Source organism: Anser cygnoides, chromosome 4 (genome assembly GCF_040182565.1).
Source record: "Anser cygnoides isolate HZ-2024a breed goose chromosome 4, Taihu_goose_T2T_genome, whole genome shotgun sequence".
Lineage (NCBI taxonomy): Eukaryota > Metazoa > Chordata > Aves > Anseriformes > Anatidae > Anser > Anser cygnoides.
Genome location: NC_089876.1, coordinates 39,595,266 through 39,616,875, shown reverse-complemented (window position 1 = coordinate 39,616,875; position 21,610 = coordinate 39,595,266). Strand labels below are relative to the sequence as shown.

The 21,610-nt window shown below is 37.4% G+C and overlaps 1 long non-coding RNA gene across 1 annotated transcript in view; it reads left to right on the top strand.

The window, feature by feature from the left end:
• LOC106040955 (uncharacterized) overlaps positions 1–21,084 on the top strand; it is a 44,414-nt gene extending 23,330 nt beyond the window's left edge. The window contains exon 3 of the long non-coding RNA XR_001210159.3: positions 20,871–21,084. This is a non-coding gene — a long non-coding RNA (uncharacterized lncRNA). The remainder of the gene's footprint in view (positions 1–20,870) is intronic.
• Positions 21,085–21,610: the final 526 nt, after the last annotated feature.

Below are 21,610 nucleotides of genomic sequence, written 5' to 3'. Positions count from 1 at the left end.
GAATAAAAATGAAAAGATGTAATTTCATTAGGTTCATAAGCAAAACCACTCAGTGGTTCCACATCATTTATTACTGTTCCAGTCGCTATTAAAGTGCAGCCTAAATAGTTGATTTTGACTGTTTTTTTATTATTATTTTTATTTTTCCCTCCTGATTTTCTTATAACTTATGGATCTCTGATTTCATTGTATAAACATTGATGGGCTCCATATGCAACTTAATGTGAAGTTATCAAACTTTGGGGCTAGTATGTTAGCTTCAAGGCTAAATTTGAGTCCTTGCTCAGTCTTACTGAGTAATAGGTGAAAGGAAGGATAGCAAGGATAGTTGTTAGTAATAAAAATTGATATTCAAACCAAAGGGATTTCTGTGTTAAATTCAATCAATGTGGGATTAGAAGGAAAAATCTGTGTTGGAGAAAAGGTACCTAATTTACTGCTAATGTTCTACGTAGTTCTTACATTAGATGATGTTCTACATCATCTCACAGCCCATACACAACGATATGGGAACTAGAGCTTGCACTGCACATACATTTTAATTAATTTTGTGAGTAGTATTGCCTGAAATTGTTGTATTCAGTATGTTAATTAGTTAGAATGCTGATAATCAAATTAGACCATAAATTTCACCACAAATGACACCTAAACTACTTCAGATTAAGTATAATCATTATCTTTTTTATTGTGTTGTTATACCTATTTCCCCTTATCTTAGCCAATCCTTCCCCAATACTTTCTGAAGCTATGTATTAAATTCTATTTCTTATGTGAAAAGATCAGCTTCTTTCAAAGAACTTTAAGATGGTTCAGAGCCTAAGAAAAAATTTCATAAGGACAAGAATTGTCAGGTGGATTTTCTATGTTATAATGACTTCAAAACATATTTCAGTTAGTTATAAATGTGGATAATAATAATGTTTTTGAAATAGTCTGGAATCTATTGTAAAGTCTTTCAAAGAATCTTCAGGACAAACTCTTAAAATAAGCAGAGCTTCTTCTAACTAGGGAAATTGACTACAAAAGGGGGATGAACAAGTTCATGTATTGCAAAAATTACATTCTATGCAATGTTACTTTAAAACTGAACACATTTGTATGACTTGAAGATTTAAAAAGATGAAAGGCTAGAAATGAGGTAAGTCAGGTTTTTTTTTTTCAGCAGTCACATGTCCACATACAGTTGATGAGATCACAAATTAATATGTGTGAGGAAGGCTTACAGATGCCTGTCAAAAAATTGCATAGAGTATCAGGAAGATTTATAGTATAGTATTATAGTATTGATTCTCTTTCTAGATCTGTAGGATTTCACCTAACCATTGTTATAATATAGATAGTAATAGTATGCTACATGTAGATAATGTATAGGCGTAGATATGGTTGTGAAATTTGACGTAAGACTCTTTTCTTCCATTCAGAATTAGGATTTATTCAGAAGCTGTAATTTAATGTTACATCAGGTCTCAAAATTCCCAGAATGCCCTTAAAAATAATGGTAAATTATGGTTTATTTCACTTTCATAAAGGTAATTCTGGAAACACAAAATCCATAAAATACAAGTTTTTCCTTCTGGAAGCATCAGAAACAGACTGCTAAATTTAAGTGTTTTGCAGGGTCAGGGCACAGCAGACAACTTACTTTTGCTCAGAAAGTACCCATGGAGGGAAAAGAAATAAAAACAGGAGGAAGAATCTGGGCAATTAATGGAATGAACACTTCATTAGACTTCTCCCACCAAACTCTGGGACAGGATATCTGAGCAGTGACATTACACAGCTGTAGAAGGAAACTTGTGAGTTGCTAAAGGAGATACTTTAGAAGGAGCAAGTCCTACTTGCCTAAGCCTGAAACTATAGTGAATATGAAATCAGAATGGTGAGATGAAAGAAAGAGGGAGGAGAGTATTCTGTAATGTTTAATAGATGCTCTAGTTACACTGAATATCACAGCATCACTTTATTCATGGTAGCCCAATTTAGTTCACTGGTGCTTTGCATGAGGAACCGTTTGCCTTTGGATACCTCATAACAGTGCTGTCTAAACAGGTAATAAAAAAATGTTTGTCTAGCATGTTTTAACACTGCACAGAGAAGCAATAGATTGGTGTAGCACATTGACTAGATGTATACACTTTTATATATTGGTTTATTTCATATGTATGTAATAATTTTACTGTGATAGATAAAAACAAAACCATAATGACGAGGACAAAACTGTATAAACAATTTTACACTTCCCATCTGAAAAAGTCTTTTGAAAAAAAATCTAGAATTCCCTGCGTAAGTATACAGATAAGCTAGTTGTGTCAGCTGCTCGTAGTCCATCTAGGTTGAGATGCAATTATCAAACATCTTGATTTCCTATTTCTCCACTGAGCTTTCAGTTCGTGATTTTTCTCTGCCATCTGGCAGTGATGGACTTGAAAAAGAAGCTTAGATCAAAATTTCTCTGTATTTAAAAGAAGCAGCTAAAACCCTTCTTTTCTGAATGATAGTTGGAAATTCTTTTGGAAACCATAGAATCTGATTTATGCTGCTCCCTAGAGCTGGAATTAAGGGATATATTAACATCTTATTTTTACTCTGTTGAATTCTGCTATCCTGAATAGCTGCACGTTTACTCTCAGAATCAATGTCTGTTACTTCCTTTTGTTTCCACTTGAATGTTGCTGTCCAAGACTGAGTTAACTTATTTTGGTGCCAAATGTCTTCTGAATTGCTTGAATCTGTTGGATGGCAGTTTCCAACCTGGAAGCATCTGGACAACCTTGTCCTGCCCAAAATATAAACAAGTTATAGAGTGGCATTGCAGCTCCCTTTGAGAATGACATAACCTTCAGAAAACCCATGTTGCTGCTGAACTATGGTTTTTGCTGTGTGAAAGAGAAGAAAGCATGAGTTTCCCCTTGAAATGAGTGAAGAGTTTGAACATCTGAATTAGGACCACTTGCAGGGACTAATTATTCTCACTTTGGCTATTTTTGACCTTTCTTAAATTGCTTCTCATAAATGCAAAACTGCCTTATTCATTGGCTGAAACACTTCCTTCACTGTATCTCTAAATCATGGGATCAATGTAGATGTGTTCCCAACTGTGTGATCAGTGTTTTGGTGGGTTTTGTTTGTTTTTAGGAAAGGTGAGAAGCCACTTTATTCTCTGTGTCTCTGTTTTCCTCTTATCTATTTGATAGTTTCTTAGGAAAGGAAACTGCCTCACTGCATGCTGGATAGGATTGTAATTTGCTTGACTGCTTGTTCAGCACCGGGAGATGCATGGAGGGGGTAACATCATCCCAGAATTCAGAATCATGTTTTGTTTTGTTTTTGTCCTTTTCTTGATGGAATTTAGGGGATTTAAAAATCTGTACTGATGTTCCCAAACTTGGCATAGTTTTGATTAGCTTATCTTACTCAATATATGTTGGCTTTCTCTCTCTCTCACTGTCTCTCCTCAATTCACTTTGTCATTATATTCCAAATGCTTCTTTATTTGGGTCTTCCTCTATTTTCCTTGGGATATCCCTACTTGATGTAGGGATATCCCCCAAAGTGACACGCTTAGTGGATGAGGGAAAGGCTGTGGATGTGGTCTACCTTGACCTCAGTAAGGCTTTTGACACCGTTCCCCACAACATTCTCCTCGAGAAACTGGCTGCTCGTGGCTTGGACTGGCGTACGCTTCGTTGGGTTAAAAACTGGCTGGATAGCTGGGCCCAAAGAGTTGTGAATGGAGTCAAGTCCAGTTGGAGGCCGGTCACTAGTGGAGTCCCCCAGGGATCAGTACTGGGGCCAGTCCTCTTCAATATCTTTGTCGATGATCTGGATGAGGGGATTGAGTGCACCCTCAGTAAGTTTGCAGACAACACCAAGTTAGGTGCATGTGTCGATCTGTTCGAGGGTAGGAAGGCTCTGCAGGAGGATCTAGATAGGCTGGAGCGATGGGCTGAGGTCAACTGTATGAGGTTCAACAAGGCCAAGTGCCGGGTCCTGCACCTGGGGCGTAACAACCCCAAGCAGCGCTACAGGCTGGGAGATGAGTGGCTGGAAAGCTGCCTGGCCGAGAAGGACCTGGGAGTACTGGTTGATAGGCAGCTGAATATGAGCCAGCAGTGTGCCCAGGTGGCCAAGAAGGCCAACAGCATCCTGGCTTGTATAAGAAGCAGCATGGCCAGCAGGTCTAGGGAAGTGATTGTCCCCCTGTACTCGGCTCTGGTGAGGCCGCACCTCAAGTACTGTGTTCAGTTTTGGACCCCTTGCTACAAGGACGTCGAGGTGCTCGAGCGAGTCCAGAGAAGGGCGACCAAGCTGGTGAGGGGTCTGGAGAACAAGTCTTACGAGGAGCGGCTGAGGGAGCTGGGGTTGTTCAGCCTGGAGAAGAGGAGGCTCAGGGGTGACCTTATCGCTCTCTATAGGTACCTTAAAGGAGGCTGTAGAGAGGTGGGGGTTGGTCTGTTCTCCCATGTGCCTGGTGACAGGACGAGGGGGAATGGGCTAAAGTTGCGCCAGGGGAGGTTTAGATGTTAGGAATGATGTTAGGAAGAACTTCTTTACCGAAAGGGTTGTTAGGCATTGGAATGGGCTGCCCAGGGAAGTGGCTGAGTCTCCATCCCTGGAGGTCTTTAAGAGACGTTTAGATGTAGAGCTTAGTGATATGGTTTAGTGGAGGACTTGTTAGTGTTAGGTCAGAGGTTGGACTGGGTGATCTTGGAGGTCTCTTCCAACCTAGACGATTCTGTGATAATGTGATTCTGTGATGTTGTTCTCCCAGGTACAAACATTCCTATTAGGTTATTAGTCTTCATCAACTTAATCTACATTAAAAAGCAAGAACAGGCAGCTTTTAATCCTTATGATTTCTAGTTCTGCCATGTATCACAGATTGGGGCTGAAAACTTCTGGCAGTCTTTTGCTCTGTATAAACTGTATTTGGGAAGGGAATAGTGATTCCTGGAACTGAAATCAAAAAGAATAATACAGTAAACTATATTTATAAAAAGAAGCCCTAGTAGAAGTTAAAAAAAAAAAAAAAAAATAAAAAATGAAGAGAAAGCAGAAGGTTCTCTAAGGAAATAGAATTCTTAAATTGCATGGATTTGTCATTTGCCAGTAATCTTGGACGGTGATTTTTAGAGTGTCCTCTGCAGAGCACTTCTATGTAGTTGGAGGAGTTACTTTTGTCAAAATTGTGCAACAATGATGAAAAATTGAAATACGAGGTCATTCCACTATCCTAGGAAATTTCACTTGGGTCTGGCTTCAAGGAGAATTGCCACCACTCCCTTATATTTCTTTGTCTTATGGGGTTCCTGTACAAGAAATGAAGTTAGTTTCTCTTTTTTTTGATGTGCCTGTGTAAAGACAGCTGAGTTCAGTATGCTTTTGGCACTAAAATTGGAATGGAGAGACAGAAGAGAGTGAGCTAAATAGCAGAATCATCTGGAGTTATACAATTCGTAAATCTAAGTAATGTCGACTTTAGCAGTCTGGTGAGAATAAATATTAGTAAATGTAATAATCTGTAGTTTTAGTGGGGGACAAGGATCAGAATGAATATACAATTTTAAATTCACCTTTGCCTCACAACAATAAGAAAAACAGGATCAGCCCTCCTGTTAAAATTGTTGTTCTCCTTAATACTGTAGAAAGAATAGTTTTCATATAACTTCAGGATGTTGCTTTTCAGGATCTGCAACCAGGGCATGCATATAAATTACTGAAAAGCAGCTGACAAATAGGAAGGAGACAGGGGAATAGTCTTAAAGAGATCTCCCTCTTGCTCTCCATACAAATAAAATATCAACTGAAATGAATAGTAGTAGTTAAATAATATCACGATTTTAATACAGTGATGGTTACTTTTTAAGTGAATTAAATCTGATAGTGAAGGGGTTTTTTTGTTTGTTTTTTTATATAAAAGAACAAATTGTGTTGTAGCCCTCTCCTAAATCTACAGAAGATACTGCAGATTGGCTACCCTGTACGCTTTGAATTTTATCGTCTTAATTATGGATTTCTCTATGATCTCTTTTCATTCTTCCATAGCAACATTTACATTAGAAAAGAACATTTAACTTTGTTTTTTATTTTGGAATTAGAGAAAGTTTGCTGTCCTTTAATTTTCAGAGGAAGTGGAAAATGTACACTGCTGCTGAAAGAATATACAGAGACACCTATTTTTGTATTGTTACAATACAGAATTGAAGGATGGGACTGTTTAGGTTAAACTGTAACAACAATAAAAATAAATTTGAAACTCCCAAACCTTAACATGATGTTAACTTCATTTACTGAAAATGCAGTCATGCAATCTTACTACCAGCAGCAGTAATTTCAGTAATGAAAATAGTATTTGCTCTAACCGGTTTTCAAACTTTTCCTGCCACTGCATTCCAACAGCTTCTCATTAATGTTTGTCGAAACTAATGCTGCAGTCTTTAGTGGAGTAAAACCTTCAATTAAGTCAATGTAAGTTTTCTCTGTTTTGGAACATCAAAATTTTCCCTAAGTATTTCATTTGTCATTACTTTAGATTTAGACCAAAGAAACTGCTGTGGGTAATGAAAATACAAAACACATAGGGAGTCTGTTAACTTATGTCTGTGCTAACTTATGATTTTCAGCTATTGTCTGGAGGTGGTTTTCTTTGTTCATTACCATTCTAACCAGCTGCAGAGATGTCCTCTGAAATCGAAATAAAGGCAAGAGTACAAAGATTAAGAAATAATGAAAAGATGATTCCTACAATCTATTAAAGCTTTTTATGTTGAGGGAAATGCATGCAATCAAAATTCCAGAAATCAAAAAAAATGTTAAAATAACTGTTTTAAGTAGCATTAAAGGGAGGAAAATTAGAGAAGATCACACAGATTATGAAAAACTATGTTTATTAGTGTCATTTGTGGTTATAGCACTAAACAAACAGTTCTCTTTAACAGTCTGTTCTAGCAGTCCTCCTACTGTGAAATCTTATGCAACATTTCCCTTCATCTCCTCCTTCCTTGCACCCTGTCTCTCCACTGCAAATAATGAATGCAGCTGGTCACCCTTCCAATCTTCCTTTCTTTCTTCTGCCTAGGTGATAGTGGTAGCCCTCTGGGATTCTTTGAAATGGCTGGTGAGCAAGATATTTTCCTGTTTACAATGACTAGCAATGCTTGCAAGCCTACAGAGAGCTTAATTAGTTTTTCTTTATCTCTGCTTCGGTGTGTCTCAAAGTCTCTCAGTGCTGAAATATATGCTCTCTCACACGCTCGAAGAAGAAGAGAGAAGTACAGTGTGAATGAGCTCATTTTGAACATCACCTTATGGTTTCAGCAGCTCTGTTGGCTCTGTGCTTGGAGCAGTGGGAAATATTTTGGCAGCTTGGTTGCGTGATTTTCTACTCACTCATCAGTTTGATCCAAATGGGTGAACAGCTGGGATCTCACCATCTTGGAGACGATTGCTTACTGGAGTTCATTTCTCTGGCAGACGACATGCTATAATCTTATTGAATGGTGCTTTGCTATTTTCCTTTCTTTCCTTTTTGCCTAATGAAAAGAATATTGAAGTTCAACCAGAAGGTCTTTATCTCTAGCTTTTTTTTTATTGTTTTTATTTTAGTGGTAAAAAGCTTATTATTGTATTTGCAAATTTTTAGGGAAGATCTGACAAATAAAATTCCTTGAGGACATGGTTTAATGGGTTTTTCTCCTTTGAAAATATGTTTTTTCTCCTTTGAAAAATACCCAAACCGTATTACTAAAGTTCAGTAATTATATGCAGCAGACCCACAAATAGTCCCATCATGAAGTTTTCTATTTGCCTGTAGAAAGGAAATCTTGATTCCCCCCAAAAGGAAAAAAAAGTTAAAGCATTCAAGTACAGATACTTTTGAAATATTTAAATGACCTTAAAAGTTAGAAATACTTTAAGCGTGGATCTTCCCCGCTAAAAAACATAGGAAGTGATATTGTATTATCAGTTGAAGGACATATGCCTCACTGCCATGAAGTAGTTCCAAAATTGTAAATGCAATTTCAAATCTGTTTTTGTTTTTTTGTTTGTTTTGTTTTTTAAATTTACATTTGATTTCAGTCATCTAATGCTTTTACTTGATTTTAAAATAAATTCCCACAATACTCCTGTATTAACATGTTTCTCTTCTGGAAAAGAACACTGAATATATTAAAACTGTTAATACTACTTATCAGATAAAGGGGTGCAGTTAAAGTTTCCTGGTTCTTCACAGAGGAATTAAATTCGGTTTCTTATTTTTAGTAGTGAAGATGACTTAAAAACAGGTGAACTGAATTATCTATTCACATAGTTAGAAAATAGTAGAGCTAATTTTACTTTTAAAAGTAATACAGATGTTAATTGTCTGGGTGACTTCTAGTTATTTACAGTCACATGATCTGATTCTCTTAATATAACACATCATGACCTCTTTGTAAATTCCTCTTCAGAGGAAAAGGAGCTGTTTGTCCACACCTATTGATAAATTAGAACAAGAAACAAAATGACTCCTTTGTATGATTTGCTTTGCTTGATTTAAGACTTTAACCTTAAAATACTATTGTTATTATTTGCATCTTTGAACAATGGAAGTATATTTAGTATATCCTGAAAAGCAAACAATCATAACTACAATATTTTGCGTTCCCCTGGGTAAAGGAAGCAAAGAACATGAAGATAGCCTCATGGCTGGTGGGCTTGCAGTGAGCAGAGAAATTAGAAAGTTAAGGACCTTCCTCCTAATTTTTGTTTTTGTTCTCTGACATTACAATGGACCTGAAATCATTCCATCTGAATGAGGTGATGGTGCCTTGGGATTGAAAGGGAGGCAATGTGTTAAGCGTGATCCAGGTTGGACAAATAAACTAGTGAGATTTTAACTTGAGCTAACAGGGAGAGTCAATCAGCACAGGAAAATTATGTCCCTGGGAAAATCATGTAATTGGAGATAAAGGACTATTTCACAAGATGCTGCTGAGATAGATAGGATGTAAGCACAGTAATGGCTTTGTGTTGCTACTTTTTTCTTTTCCAAGCTTTGTCTCTGATTTAAACTTGGTGCTTCTGTAAGAAAAACATATGCATTTTTAGTTATATAATATGTATGTATAGTGAAAAGTCTCCTCCTCTCTCCAGTATTAAGAGTAGGGGCTAAAATTTGTTTCCTCAGTTTTAGGAGGAGTCACAGTATACTTGAATCTAGTTCTTCCTTGCTGCAGGAAAAAAAAACACAAAACAAAACAACAACAACAACAAATCCTGGCAAAGAGGTTGTGAATGTATTTTCAGTCCAACTAGAAATAACCTTTTCAATTAATAACTTTCTCTTCACAGCCTGCTCTCTGTTAGTCCAGTCTGGAGAACCATTCTCTTAATCTTAGCTTTCCAAGAGAAGCAAACAATAAATCTCTACAGTGATGCTTGGAGCAAGTACTTTTTCCCAGACAGGAAATAGAGAGTTTCTATTTCCAGGTGCTTTTTTGTCCCTATCACTCTCATTCTCAATCATTCTTCTCTGTTCCTACACTAGCATGCAATATCTCTACTTAATATATAGTTAACTTCTGGGAGGTATAAAAAGACTTTTAATAAAAAGTCTTCAATACGGTCGATAAATTGTTATTTAATTTATGTTGTTCCAAAAATTACTGTGGTCCAAGAAATACCTAGTGAAAGTATTAAAGCCTTTATTTGTAAAAGTGTCTCCCAGGTCTAAATATATCAGTTGGTGTTTTGTTTTTGTTTTAAATTTAGGCTTTAGGCAGCAATCCTCTTCAGACCTGTCCATGTTGGTAGAAGTCACACCTTTCTGTCAATAGAATGGCTCACATGATAAATTAACTTGCAAATTTTTCCTAAAGTAAATTAGGAAAAAATCTCATGAACTGGTTTGTGACAACCTTATTTTTATGTGTATATATATATCAGACTGAAAATCCAAAATGCACTTTAAATATTTTTTTTTAGAAAGTTGGTATTTAATTTGAGAAACCATATGGAGAGCGGTGCTTATCTGATGCATATCTAGTTTCAGCAAGTGGATATGACAATATTTTAGTCAAATTTTAAAATAACAATATTACACATAGTTCAGAGAATTCTTAACCGTTTTTTTTTTTTTTCAGAAAAAAAAAAACATTCTTTGAGTCTGTAACCCTCAAAGAAACACATTCAACTTGTTGCATCTGTTAGAAGTGATGGGAATTGTGTTGTAGACGTTCCACCTAGTAGCCAAGACATTGAAAAACTATGTTTGGACATACAGAATGTCTACGTTTGTGGTAACAAATATTTTACTTAATTTGTCTATTGTAATGTCAAGTCAGCTTGCTGCAAAACAGTTTGATATCATTTGGTTCAAACTGTAGGGGACTAATTCCTTAAAACAATTTTCAGTGTATCGGCAGGCTGCATACATGGCAGTTTTCAGTAATACAGATGACAAATGGTGGTAACTTATCTCCACATGACTATCAACTGTTCACAAAGTTCTGTATAATTTTGTTCAACGCTGTGCTTGCTATGAAAGTGCCACTTCATGATTCACAGAATCAGAGGAGATTTGATTAATTATTTGAAGCTGCTTTTTTTTTTTTTCCTGTCCAGAGGATAGAATTTCCAAAATCAAATTAAATACGTTAGGCTAGTGTTTCTCCCAAGTTACATATGCACAATTTTCAATGGAGTTTTTTATTAAAAATTGTTTTTCTGCATTTTCATATGAGTGACAGTGAAGATGTGGTTGTTATTGAGGTAGAGAATTTGGATGTATCCATTAAAATAGTGTCATTACATTTTCTAAATACAGTATTTCCAATAACTTTCCATCATCTGAGTGGCTCTGATATAGACCTTACTGTTTCTAGCTGCTTTTCAGCTGGTTGTTTCATTGTTTAATTCTGTTTAATTAAATCAGCTTAAATTAATCTCATAGTATCCCCTCTCACTCCCTTTGCATCTCCCTCATTCAGTGCTTTTACCAGCATCTGTAACAGGTTTAGTAAGCTTAATTTAGATAGAACAGAATAACTTGGATGGTTCAGTCCCATTAATTAGTACTGTCTGCCATTGTTTTTAATCTATTGGCTATTTTTTTCAACTTCTCAGTGCTCATATATTGTGGATGATTTCTCAGAGGTCCAGGATTTCGCCTTGGTTTTGATACAACTTCAGTGACTTACTGATTTCCAAGCCTTATGGTGCAGAACTGTAGCAATACTGGACTAGAAAGCCCATGCTAGTTCCAGTTTCCTTAAAAACATAGAATATATCCTGACCCACAAGGATCATTGAGTCCAACTCCCTGCTCTGCAAAGGAGCACCCAAAAATCAGACCATATGTCTGAGAGCATTGTCCAAACACTTCTTGGACTCCGACATGCTTAGTGCCATTACCACTTCCCTAGGGAGACTGTTCCAGTGCCCAACAACCTGTCACAGCTCCATGCCATTCTGTTGGGTCACATCGCTGTTCACCAGGCTCAGTGCCTCCGCTCCCCTTTCTGAGGAATCTGTAGGCTGTCATGAGGTCTCCCCTCAGTATTCTTTTCTCTAGGCTGAACAATGCAGGTGACTTCCACTGCTCCTCATATGTCTTGCCCTCTAGACTCTTCGTTTGTATACTTAAGTAGTTCTCTAACTCAATTACCAGTTTGAAGCGTCAAATGACCTTACTGTAACTGTCCATAAAATATCTTCAGTTTTATGAAGTAGAAGTATTGGGCTTCTCTCTATGTCTCTATGCTCAAAGCATGTTAGAGCCTACTAAACCTTTGAAGGGAATATATATTAATCTTTTTATAGAAAAATGAATGTGAAGAACCAGTAGTTTCTACAAATACACGTGTATATATACATGAATATACAGATTACGTTTGTGATTGGGAAATTTTCCTTAGGACTCAGAAAAAACTATTTTAGCTTTTTTTTTTTTTACTTTTTTTTTTTTTAAAAAAAAGAAATGTGAGAGGTAGTGTAATTGTATAGAAAACTACTTGGCATTTCTGATAACAGATCATAAGCACCACTGACTCTGAAACTTGGAAGATGAATTAAATTGGAACATAAATAAAATTGCAGTCAGCCATTTAATCTCGAATGCTTTTAGACCCTACACTGGCCAAATAGGTCAAATAGAAGCCTAAACAAGCCTTTGCTGCAATCTAAAGAGTTGGGTGTCACATAACATACGCCTTGGAGCTTGGCAATTGTCTTATTTCATCTAGTCCAAGTAAACATTTGGCATTCTGCTCCAGTTTCCTGTCTAGAGAGCACGTTTGCTGTTTTCTAGTTATATTTTTCATTCTTGAAAAATATTTTATCCTGTCTCAGAGACAACTAAAGGCTTTACAATAGTATAGGTAAACTGAATTTTTGCCACTCAAAGAACACAGGGCCAAAACTTGTCTTTCCTTCCCATAAAGGAAGCAGAGGGAGACCTGAATGTTTAAACATGCTACTCTTGATACTGTCTTCCACTTCATACCAGTCCATCATCAGCAGCTGTTTCTAGAAGGAGTTGCCTCTACAATAATTATGGAATATGAAAGCAATATATGATGTACAAAGATTATCCTGAAATGTGATAATATTCTCTGTATAAAAGGAAAGACATACAGTTCAATTTTAAAGCATTGTTCATTCTAATTAACCAAAGCATTCAATACCTACTGTGGCAAAATAAAGATGGACACTGTATTGTGAAGATGGCTTTGCTAATTCTGGTTGAAATATGTTACAGTAACTTGAAGAAAGAGGTAAATGCTTAATCAGATAATCAGAATGTGAAAGAAAGCAAACAAACAAACAAAAAAGTATGCTGATCCTCCTGAGACTACAACATTTGAAAATATACAGATGTGTAGTCAGGCTTGAAACTCTATTGCAATGGTAGCTATCATAGTTCCACTACTCAAATGAAACCTGTACAGGTCAATTCATTTAATGCTTTTATTTATTTTTTTTTCTAGCGCATGAGAAAAACAACATATCAATGCTTTCTAAAAATGGAGAATTTAAAGTCTAGTATTTGCATGAGTGATCAAGTATTTCTAGCTATGACATGTAAGGCAGTCTAAACAAAACAAAAGAAAAATTGCAAGTAAGATCTCTGAGGTTTCATACTGCTGACAATTGTATGCATTCTGCACATATTAGAGACTATTTTTAATAGGATTTAGTCTGATAAGTTTACTATCTTCCTTATCCAATATATTATGCCATTTTGCCATATTAATTTGAAATCATATCTTGCTGTAATTAAGAAGGTAGAAGGTATCCTAAAAATTATATTCATGAGAAATGGCAGGGAAAAGGTCTGGGAACAGTCTCCAGAAATCATACAGACCATCTGCCTTGGAACAGAATCTAACAACTAATACCTTCTTGATCTCATTAAGTTGTTCATAGCACCTGCCAGCAATGGACATTTCAAACACTTTCTAGACAGCTTTTTCACATCTCATGTTCTTTTCTCCTGTCTTATTCCTGTTTTCCATCCTGCTATTAAAACGCACACTTTCTTCACCTTTGGTCAGTGAAAATGGAGATCTGCCTATTCCCTTCTTCCTATTCATTTTGGAAAAAGAGAGGAAGAAGGTTAGGAGAATTGAAAATAATGCTTTATTAAATACACAGCCATGAGCATTTAATAGATGCGTAAAATGAATATATTCACAGATTCACAGATTTCTCTAGGTTGGAAGAGACCTCAAGATCATCGAGTCCAACCTCCGACCTAACACTAAGTACTCCACTAAACCATATCCCTAAGCTCTACATCTAAACGTCTTTTAAAGACCTCCAGGGATGGTGACTCCACCACCTCCCTGGGCAGCCCGTTCCAATGCTTAATAACCCTTTCGGTAAAGAAGTACTTCCTAACATCCAACCTAAAACTCCCCTGTCGCAACTTTAGCCCATTCCCCCTCGTCCTGTCACTAGGCACGTGGGAGAATAGACCAACCCCCACCTCTCTACAGCCTCCTTTCAGGTAACTGTAGAGAGCGATGAGGTCGCCCCTGAGCCTCCTCTTCTCCAGGCTGAACAAGCCCAGCTCCCCCAGCCGCTCCTCGTAAGACTTGTTCTCCAGACCCCTCACAAGCTTGGTCGCCCTTCTCTGGACTCGCTCGAGCACGTCCATGTCCTTCCTGTAGCGAGGGGCCCAAAACTGAACACAGTACTCGAGGTGCGGCCTCACCAGAGCCGAGTACAGGGGCACAATCACTTCCCTCGACCTGCTGGCCACACTGCTTCTTATACAGGCCAGGATGCTGTTGGCCTTCTTGGCCACCTGAGCACACTGCTGGCTCATATTCAGCCGACTATCCACCAATACTCCCAGGTCCTTCTCGGCCAGGCAGCTTTCCAGCCACTCATCTCCCAGCCTGTAGCTCTGCTTGGGGTTGTTGCAGCCCAGGTGCAGGACCCGGCACTTGGCCTTGTTGAACTTCATGCAGTTGACCTCAGCCCATCGCTCCAGCCTATCCAGATCCTCCTGCAGAGTCTTCCTGCCCTCGAGCAGATCGACACACGCACTTAGCTTGGTGTCATCTGCAAACTTACTGAGGGTGCACTGGACGCCCTCATCCAGATCATCAATAAAGATATTAAAGAGGACCGGCCCCAGTACCGAGCCCTGGGGGACTCCACTAGTGACCGGCCTCCAACCAGATTTGACTCCATTCACCACAACTCTCTGGGCCCGGCCATCCAGCCAGTTTCTAACCCAGCGAAGCGTACGCCAGTCCAAGCCCCGAGCAGCCAGTTTCTTGAGGAGAATGTTGTGGGGAACGGTGTCAAAAGCCTTACTGAGGTCAAGGTAGACCACGTCCACAGCCTTTCCCTCATCCACCAAGCGCGTCACTTGGTCATAGAAGGAGATCAGGTTCGTCAAGCAGGACCTGCCTTTCATAAACCCATGCTGACTGGGCCTGATCGCCTGCTTGCCCTGCAAGTGCCGCGTGATGACCCTCAAGATAATCTGCTCCATGAGCTTCCCCGGCACTGAGGTCAAACTGACAGGCCTATAGTTCCCCGGGTCTGCCCTCCGGCCCTTCTTATAGATGGGCGTCACATTGGCTAGCCGCCAGTCGACTGGGACCTCCCCTGATAGCCAGGACTGCCGATAAATGATGGAAAGCGGCTCGGCCAGCTCCTCCGCCAGTTCTCTCAGTACCCTTGGGTGGATCCCATCCGGCCCCATCGACTTGCGCACATCCAAGCTCCGTAGCAGGTCGCCAACCATTTCCTCATGGATAGCGAAGGCCACATCCTGCTCCCCATCCCCTTCCACCAGCTCAGGGCACTGGGTATCCAGAGAACAACCGGTATTGCCGCTAAAGACTGAGGCAAAGGCGGCATTAAGCACCTCAGCCTTTTCCTCATCCTTAGTAACTAGGTTTCCCCTCGCATCCAGTAAAGGATGGAGATTCTCCCTAGTCCTCCGTTTCGCGTTGATGTATTTGTAAAAGGATTTTTTGTTGTCTTTAACAGCAGTAGCCAGATTGAGCTCCAGATGAGCTTTGGCCTTTCTAATTTTCTCCCTGCACAGCCTCGCTACATCCTTGTAGTCCTCCTCAGTGGCCCGCCCTTTTTTCCAAAGATTATAAACCCTCTTTTTTCTGCTAAGCTCCAGCCGCAACTCTCTGTTGAGCCAGGCCGGTCTTCTTCCACGCCGGCTCATCTTTGGGCACGTGGGGACGGACCGCTCCTGTGCCATCACGATTTCCTTCTTGAGGAGCGCCCAGCCTTCCTGGACTCCTCTGCCCTTCAGAACCGATATATATATATATACATACACTCCTGGAGGTGTGAAAGAGCAGCAAGCTTAAATACTTAGGTTTTATATTCTTATTCAGAAAGACTGCACAGATCTATGTCTATGCCATTCTACCACATTTTCTGTTATTTCTACTCTATTACAATGCAGAAATGGTATGTTACTATTGCAGTTGTGTGCCTAATTTTTTATAGCTGAGATTTAAACAAAAAATATGTATAAAATAACTGTACATGGGTGGTTTTGTTTTGGATGGTTTGGTTTGGTTAGTTCCTGTCACTTGTGATAGGACCGGTGTTTTGAAGAAAAAAACAAAACAAAACAAACAAACAAAAAAAACCCACACCACTAGTGTGTATACATGTTTTAGGAAGCATAAAAAAATGGGTCGTAGATTTTTAGCATGTGATTAGTAAGTATCAAGAAATGTTTTAAGTGTTTATCCATAGTTCTGTCACACTGAAAGCCAGTCTATAACTTCTGTTTTAGGATATGGACAGTAGATTAAATAGATATTTTATCTGTATGCAAATTTCATTTGACTTTATGAATATAGTTTCTGTTGTAGCATATTATTAGCTGAAATGTGCTATTAACTATGCAGCATTTTTCAACATCAGTTTAAACAGAACTAAATGTGTTCTCTTGAACATAGTAATTGTATCCTCACTTTTTTATTTAAAATAATTCATTTTACAGACAATAATATGGTTTACCTTCTAATATAAATTCCTTGGGGCAAAGATAATGTATTATTCTCTATTTGGGAGACAGGCACATCATGGGAACTACTAGAAATGAAGGATAGTAATTACATTCCTTAAGGGGAGAGGGAAAAGCTTAGTTTAAATTTTAGGAGACATATAAATGAGCACTCTGCACAGAATGAATTTCAACACGAACACGCAAAACCGGTGTCTATATTAAAAAAAAAAAAAAACATATTGGAAATGAAAGTTCTAGAGTGTTTTATGTAAACGGTTTGAAAAGATGCTGAATGTTGTTTTTGAGTGTGTTTACTATCAGATAAAATGAAGTGGCGACAATATTATGGAATTGAGGGTAATTGATACCTTTTTTTGAAAGAAAAATGCAGTAGCTAAATAAAGGTTTGGTTTATTGATGGAGAGAGGAAAATCAAACTTCGCAAGGAAACTTCTGTAATCTTTTATGAATGCTTTCTTATGAAAAAAACTAACCAACAGGTCTGTCTGTCCATCAAAGCTGTCTGTAAGCTATACTGAATGTTGATTGTCCTATGCCACTGATGTCCATATGTATGGACATCTCTCTGAAATTTGATATATGCAACAGTTCAACAAGGAATCAAAAAAAAAAAAAAAAAGGAAGCATTAATGCCTGTCTTGTTCCTAATCTCTGCATGTTATAATGACACCATTTTGAATGAATGTTAAAATTGGACATATTGGTCAAACTTCTCATGCTACTTTACTAATTTGCTAGTATAAAACCACAAAACAAAGGATGAGCTCTTACTTTTGTTGTCGTTTTTCTGGTGTCATAGAAACTGTTTTCCCTACATCATTCTTACAGGAGTAGTCAGATATTTTGTAAGAATTCATTTATATTTTACCTCTTCACCTAAAATTAATTGAGTTACATTAATGGTGGTTGATGCCATAAGATAGTAACTTTGGTACAGAGCTTTTATCAAGAGTATTTTATGAGCAGTTCTACTGTATGATATAAATAAATTAAGATAATAGGTTGTTACTTGCATAGTCCTAAAACTGCTTAATTCTTAAATGACTTTTACACATTTTAAGATACTTTATAGCAGAACCACATAGTTCTTTAAAAAAGAACCATAAAAGAAAGCATGCCACCCTTAGCCACTATCAAGAACAATAGCTGTGCTCTCCATCGCCTTTCATTGCCTGAGGCCATGAAGTGCTTTTTAGATGATGCGTTACTGGGTGTTCTAGGCATGTGTAAAAGTCTAGTTTGAAATATACTCACCTTTGTTGATGAAGAAAAATGAGATCATCATTATCTAAAGCATGCAAATTTTTCTTTGGTGGAAAAACAAGCAGGTGTGCAGAATTGTATATCAAGCAGCATAGGTCATGACAGCAAAGAAAAACATCAGATTCTTTCAGCTTTACTATTTTTCTTCAGTAATAGACAAAAGCAGTCACTTAAGGTTGGAATAAATTAAAGTTAGGGTCTGTTTTCATAAACTACATTGAATATGGGAAGAGTATCACCTGGAGGCTATAGCAAGGTGGAGATCGGTCTCTTCTCCTAAGCACCAAATGATAAGACAAGAGGTAATAGCCTTAAGTTGTGCCAAGGAAGGTTTAGGTTGGATATTAGGAAAAAAATCTTCACTGGAAGGGTTGTGGACTATTGGAACAGGCTGCCCAGGGAAGTAGTTGAGTCACCATCCCTGGAGGTCTTCAAGAAATGCATAGATGTAAAGCTTAGTGACATGGCTTACTGGTGGACTTGGCAGTGCTAGGTTAAATGTTGGTGTAGATGTTTTTAGAGGTCTTTTCCAACCTAAATGATTCTACGAATGATTCTTTCCACTCATATGGAATTAATTACAGGAATCAGGCCATTTTTAAGTGCAGACATTTACAAGATCAGATCTACTTTTTTTTTTAATATTTTTATTTTTTATCCCAGTATGTTTTGTTTTGTTTTTTTTCTTTAACAAAAATAACTTTTTATACCTGCATGAGATATTTATTTTATTTCATTTTGCTATTTATTTGGCTAGAACAAATGCTATTTAATGACTACAACAAAGGCAGAAAATTCTTCAGCTGGTTTAATACTGGAAAGTTAAATCTACATTGATAATATCAAACAGTCTTAATGTAAATGTTGGTTCTTACTCTTGAAAGGAAAGAGTTAAGATGAAAGATAGATGCTTACTTGCAATATGAGAAGTTTAGAGACCCTTTTGAATTTTAATGGAAGATCTGTTTTAATTTCATTTAAATGTAATCATTTTTCTTAGGGTTGTATTTTCTGACAAGTTTGACAGTCATTGTAGAGAAAGATTTTTCAAACCTTAAGTTCTTGAATACATTAAAAAATACAAAGGTAGTTTTGTTATTACAGAGAAAAAAAGTCCTTTCAAAACTTCAACCTTTAGAGATCAGTTAATCTGAAAGAGTTCTGCCCTGGTTACGTTTTAAAGCATACACATAGAGAGATACATACGCTCGCACAAATTCAGTGGTGCCCTCGGGGTGCCTCTGTATTACAGGGCTTTTCACTCAGGGTTCACCCGGGGTAGAACTGCTCAGCTTCCCTTTGTGCTCTTGAAGCCACCTATAATAATACAAATAGAAGTACCCTCAGGGCACAGCATATAATACATCAAGAAAAGCCAGAGATCCTCTGGGGTATGAAGTATATAAGAAGTAGGAAAGAGTGTTTTCCTCCATGGTAAATATTTTTGTTGTTGTTTTTGTTGTTTGTGGTGGTTTTTCTTTAAGAGTATTTGGCAAATTTATGTGAGCTTGCCTAAAAAGGTGAGGCTTTTTAGCATCTTTAATTTCAACAGCCAAATGATTGGTCACAGCCTGAGAGATGTAGGTTGTTCCCTGGGAGGTTTTCCTGTTTCTGTACACAGAGAATATTTTCAGAGCAATTTACATTTTCTTTAATAATAAACCAGAAGCTTCAAAATAAAAGGCAGAACTGTATCAAAACTCATAGCTTAAATTCTGCATCACAAATTTACTTTACAAAATGAGACTGAATCATCAACGCACCTTTGTGTCCTTTTTTTTTTATTTTTTAGAAAGCATAATACTGGTTTAAATAACAGCTTTTTCAATTTTTTTTTTCTGAGCTACTCCTTATCTACTACATTAAAAAAAAACACTTCATTTCTAGCAACATTAGGTCCTTTTAACTTAGGGCATATTAATGTTGATATCTGTGATATTTTATTTTTTTATGATAATGAAACAGTTCTATTGCTGATAGTTTTAGCCTATTATTTTTTAGAAAATGTGTAAAAGAGGTGTTTTTCTACAATAATGAATATTTTCTTATGATCTCTTCTAAAATTCAAGGGGCATAGTTCATGCTTGTTAAGGCTACAACAGAGTATTTGACAATTTGAGTAAGTGCCCTTTTGTGGACACTTCTCTTGTGTTTTTGACTTTTACTGTTATTTTTAAAGGCTGATTGAGATCAAGGTGTTTAATGAACTTGATTGCTACTTCCAGTGGTCTTAATTTACGTAAGATACCCTGCAGATGTTAGTAACTAGTCTCCAGCTGCAATAAAGTGTTTCATTTCCACTGAAACCAAGGGTTCTCTCAGGATTTCTTGATAATATGGTTCTAGTTTCACTCTTTCATTACTGAATATTTGATACAGATGCTTCTTCCATGCTCTATTCTTTTGTGTTTTCACACTGCCATTCTACCACTACTACACCATCTGATTTTTTGCAGTTTCCTTTATGCACAGTGACTATTGCTCTAGAAATAAACATTTTAATAAATATATCCACTATATTGGATCTTTTATTTTACCTCAAAGACATATTGGCCTGTTTTTTATTTCATTTTTAATAAGAATCTGATTTCTGTGTAACTCATAATTCTGAAATTTTTTTTTTTTTTTTTTTTTTTGCTTAACATGTCAGCCACTTCTGTCCCTGAATTCTGACCTTTTTTTTATACTAATGTTCTGGCAGAGTCAAATATCTTCCTTGTTTTCTAAGGTCACGGAAGCCTAAAGTGAGGAGGGGAATGGAGACTAACCTGGAGACTGACGATTCCTCTCATTTAAGGGTTTTATTTGGTTAATGCATTGTAATATGAAGCTTTGCAAGACAATGCCCAGTCACACAACATACAATAAACAAACAATAGGGCTGATGAGTTTGAGTGGTAGTGTCCTCAAAAAGTTAGCCCAAGGTCCTGAGGCCATGTAATAATGCCTCCAGCCCTTCAGCTCCACTGAGTGCTGTACGGTAGGGGCAGGTTGCTTAATTGCTGTATACTGCTAGACTCTGAGATCTTATATTGGGCTGTAGTGCCAGCATTTTCTGTGGTTGTCATTAATTCAGTTTACCATACACAATGCTATCTTTCAGCTAACCACAAGCCTGAAGAAAACTGGAACTGTAAGGAGAGAAAACCAATTCAAGCTAATTCTGGAGGAGATTGGAAAGCTGTCAGCAAGAGGAAAACAATTTGAAGACAGACAAGTATTTGCTGTCAAGAGTTGTTATCCTTTAAGAGGGCTGCTCTCAGATTCTTGCAGTTTCTTGACAACTAAATAAAATCAGAAAGCCAAAATACATATTTGGCAACTCGGGGATTTTTCTGTTTTTTTGATATCACCTCTAGACTCAAGCAGCCGCATGATGTATGTTTTCTGACTGCCAACTTTTCACATACCCGAGATTGGTTACAAAAGCCCAAGGAAACTTTTCTTCTAACTTAAACATGCTTTCCCAAGTATAAAATTGTAAACTATTGGTTTCTCCCTACTTCCACATTCGTTGTAGGCTGAGGAAAAAAGGGGGAAAAAATACTGCTTAAAAATTTGAAGTCTATATGCAGAAGAGTTCAAACATTAAACATCAAATGTCTACCCATGAGCACAGAGCCAAACATAAAGTTTTAAAATATTTGGGTGCTTCCCTCTACTACATAGAAAAAATAATAATAATTTTCAAAGCACATTACCCTTTACCAAGCTGATTTTTCTTTACTTCTGTAGCTGACGTTTTTTCCTTGCCATAATTTCAGGTAAGTCAACGTTCAGGCATAGTATTTTTTTTGTTTTGTTTTTCTCTTGTTTCAATTCTGTATGCTGTTGCAAGTTCTT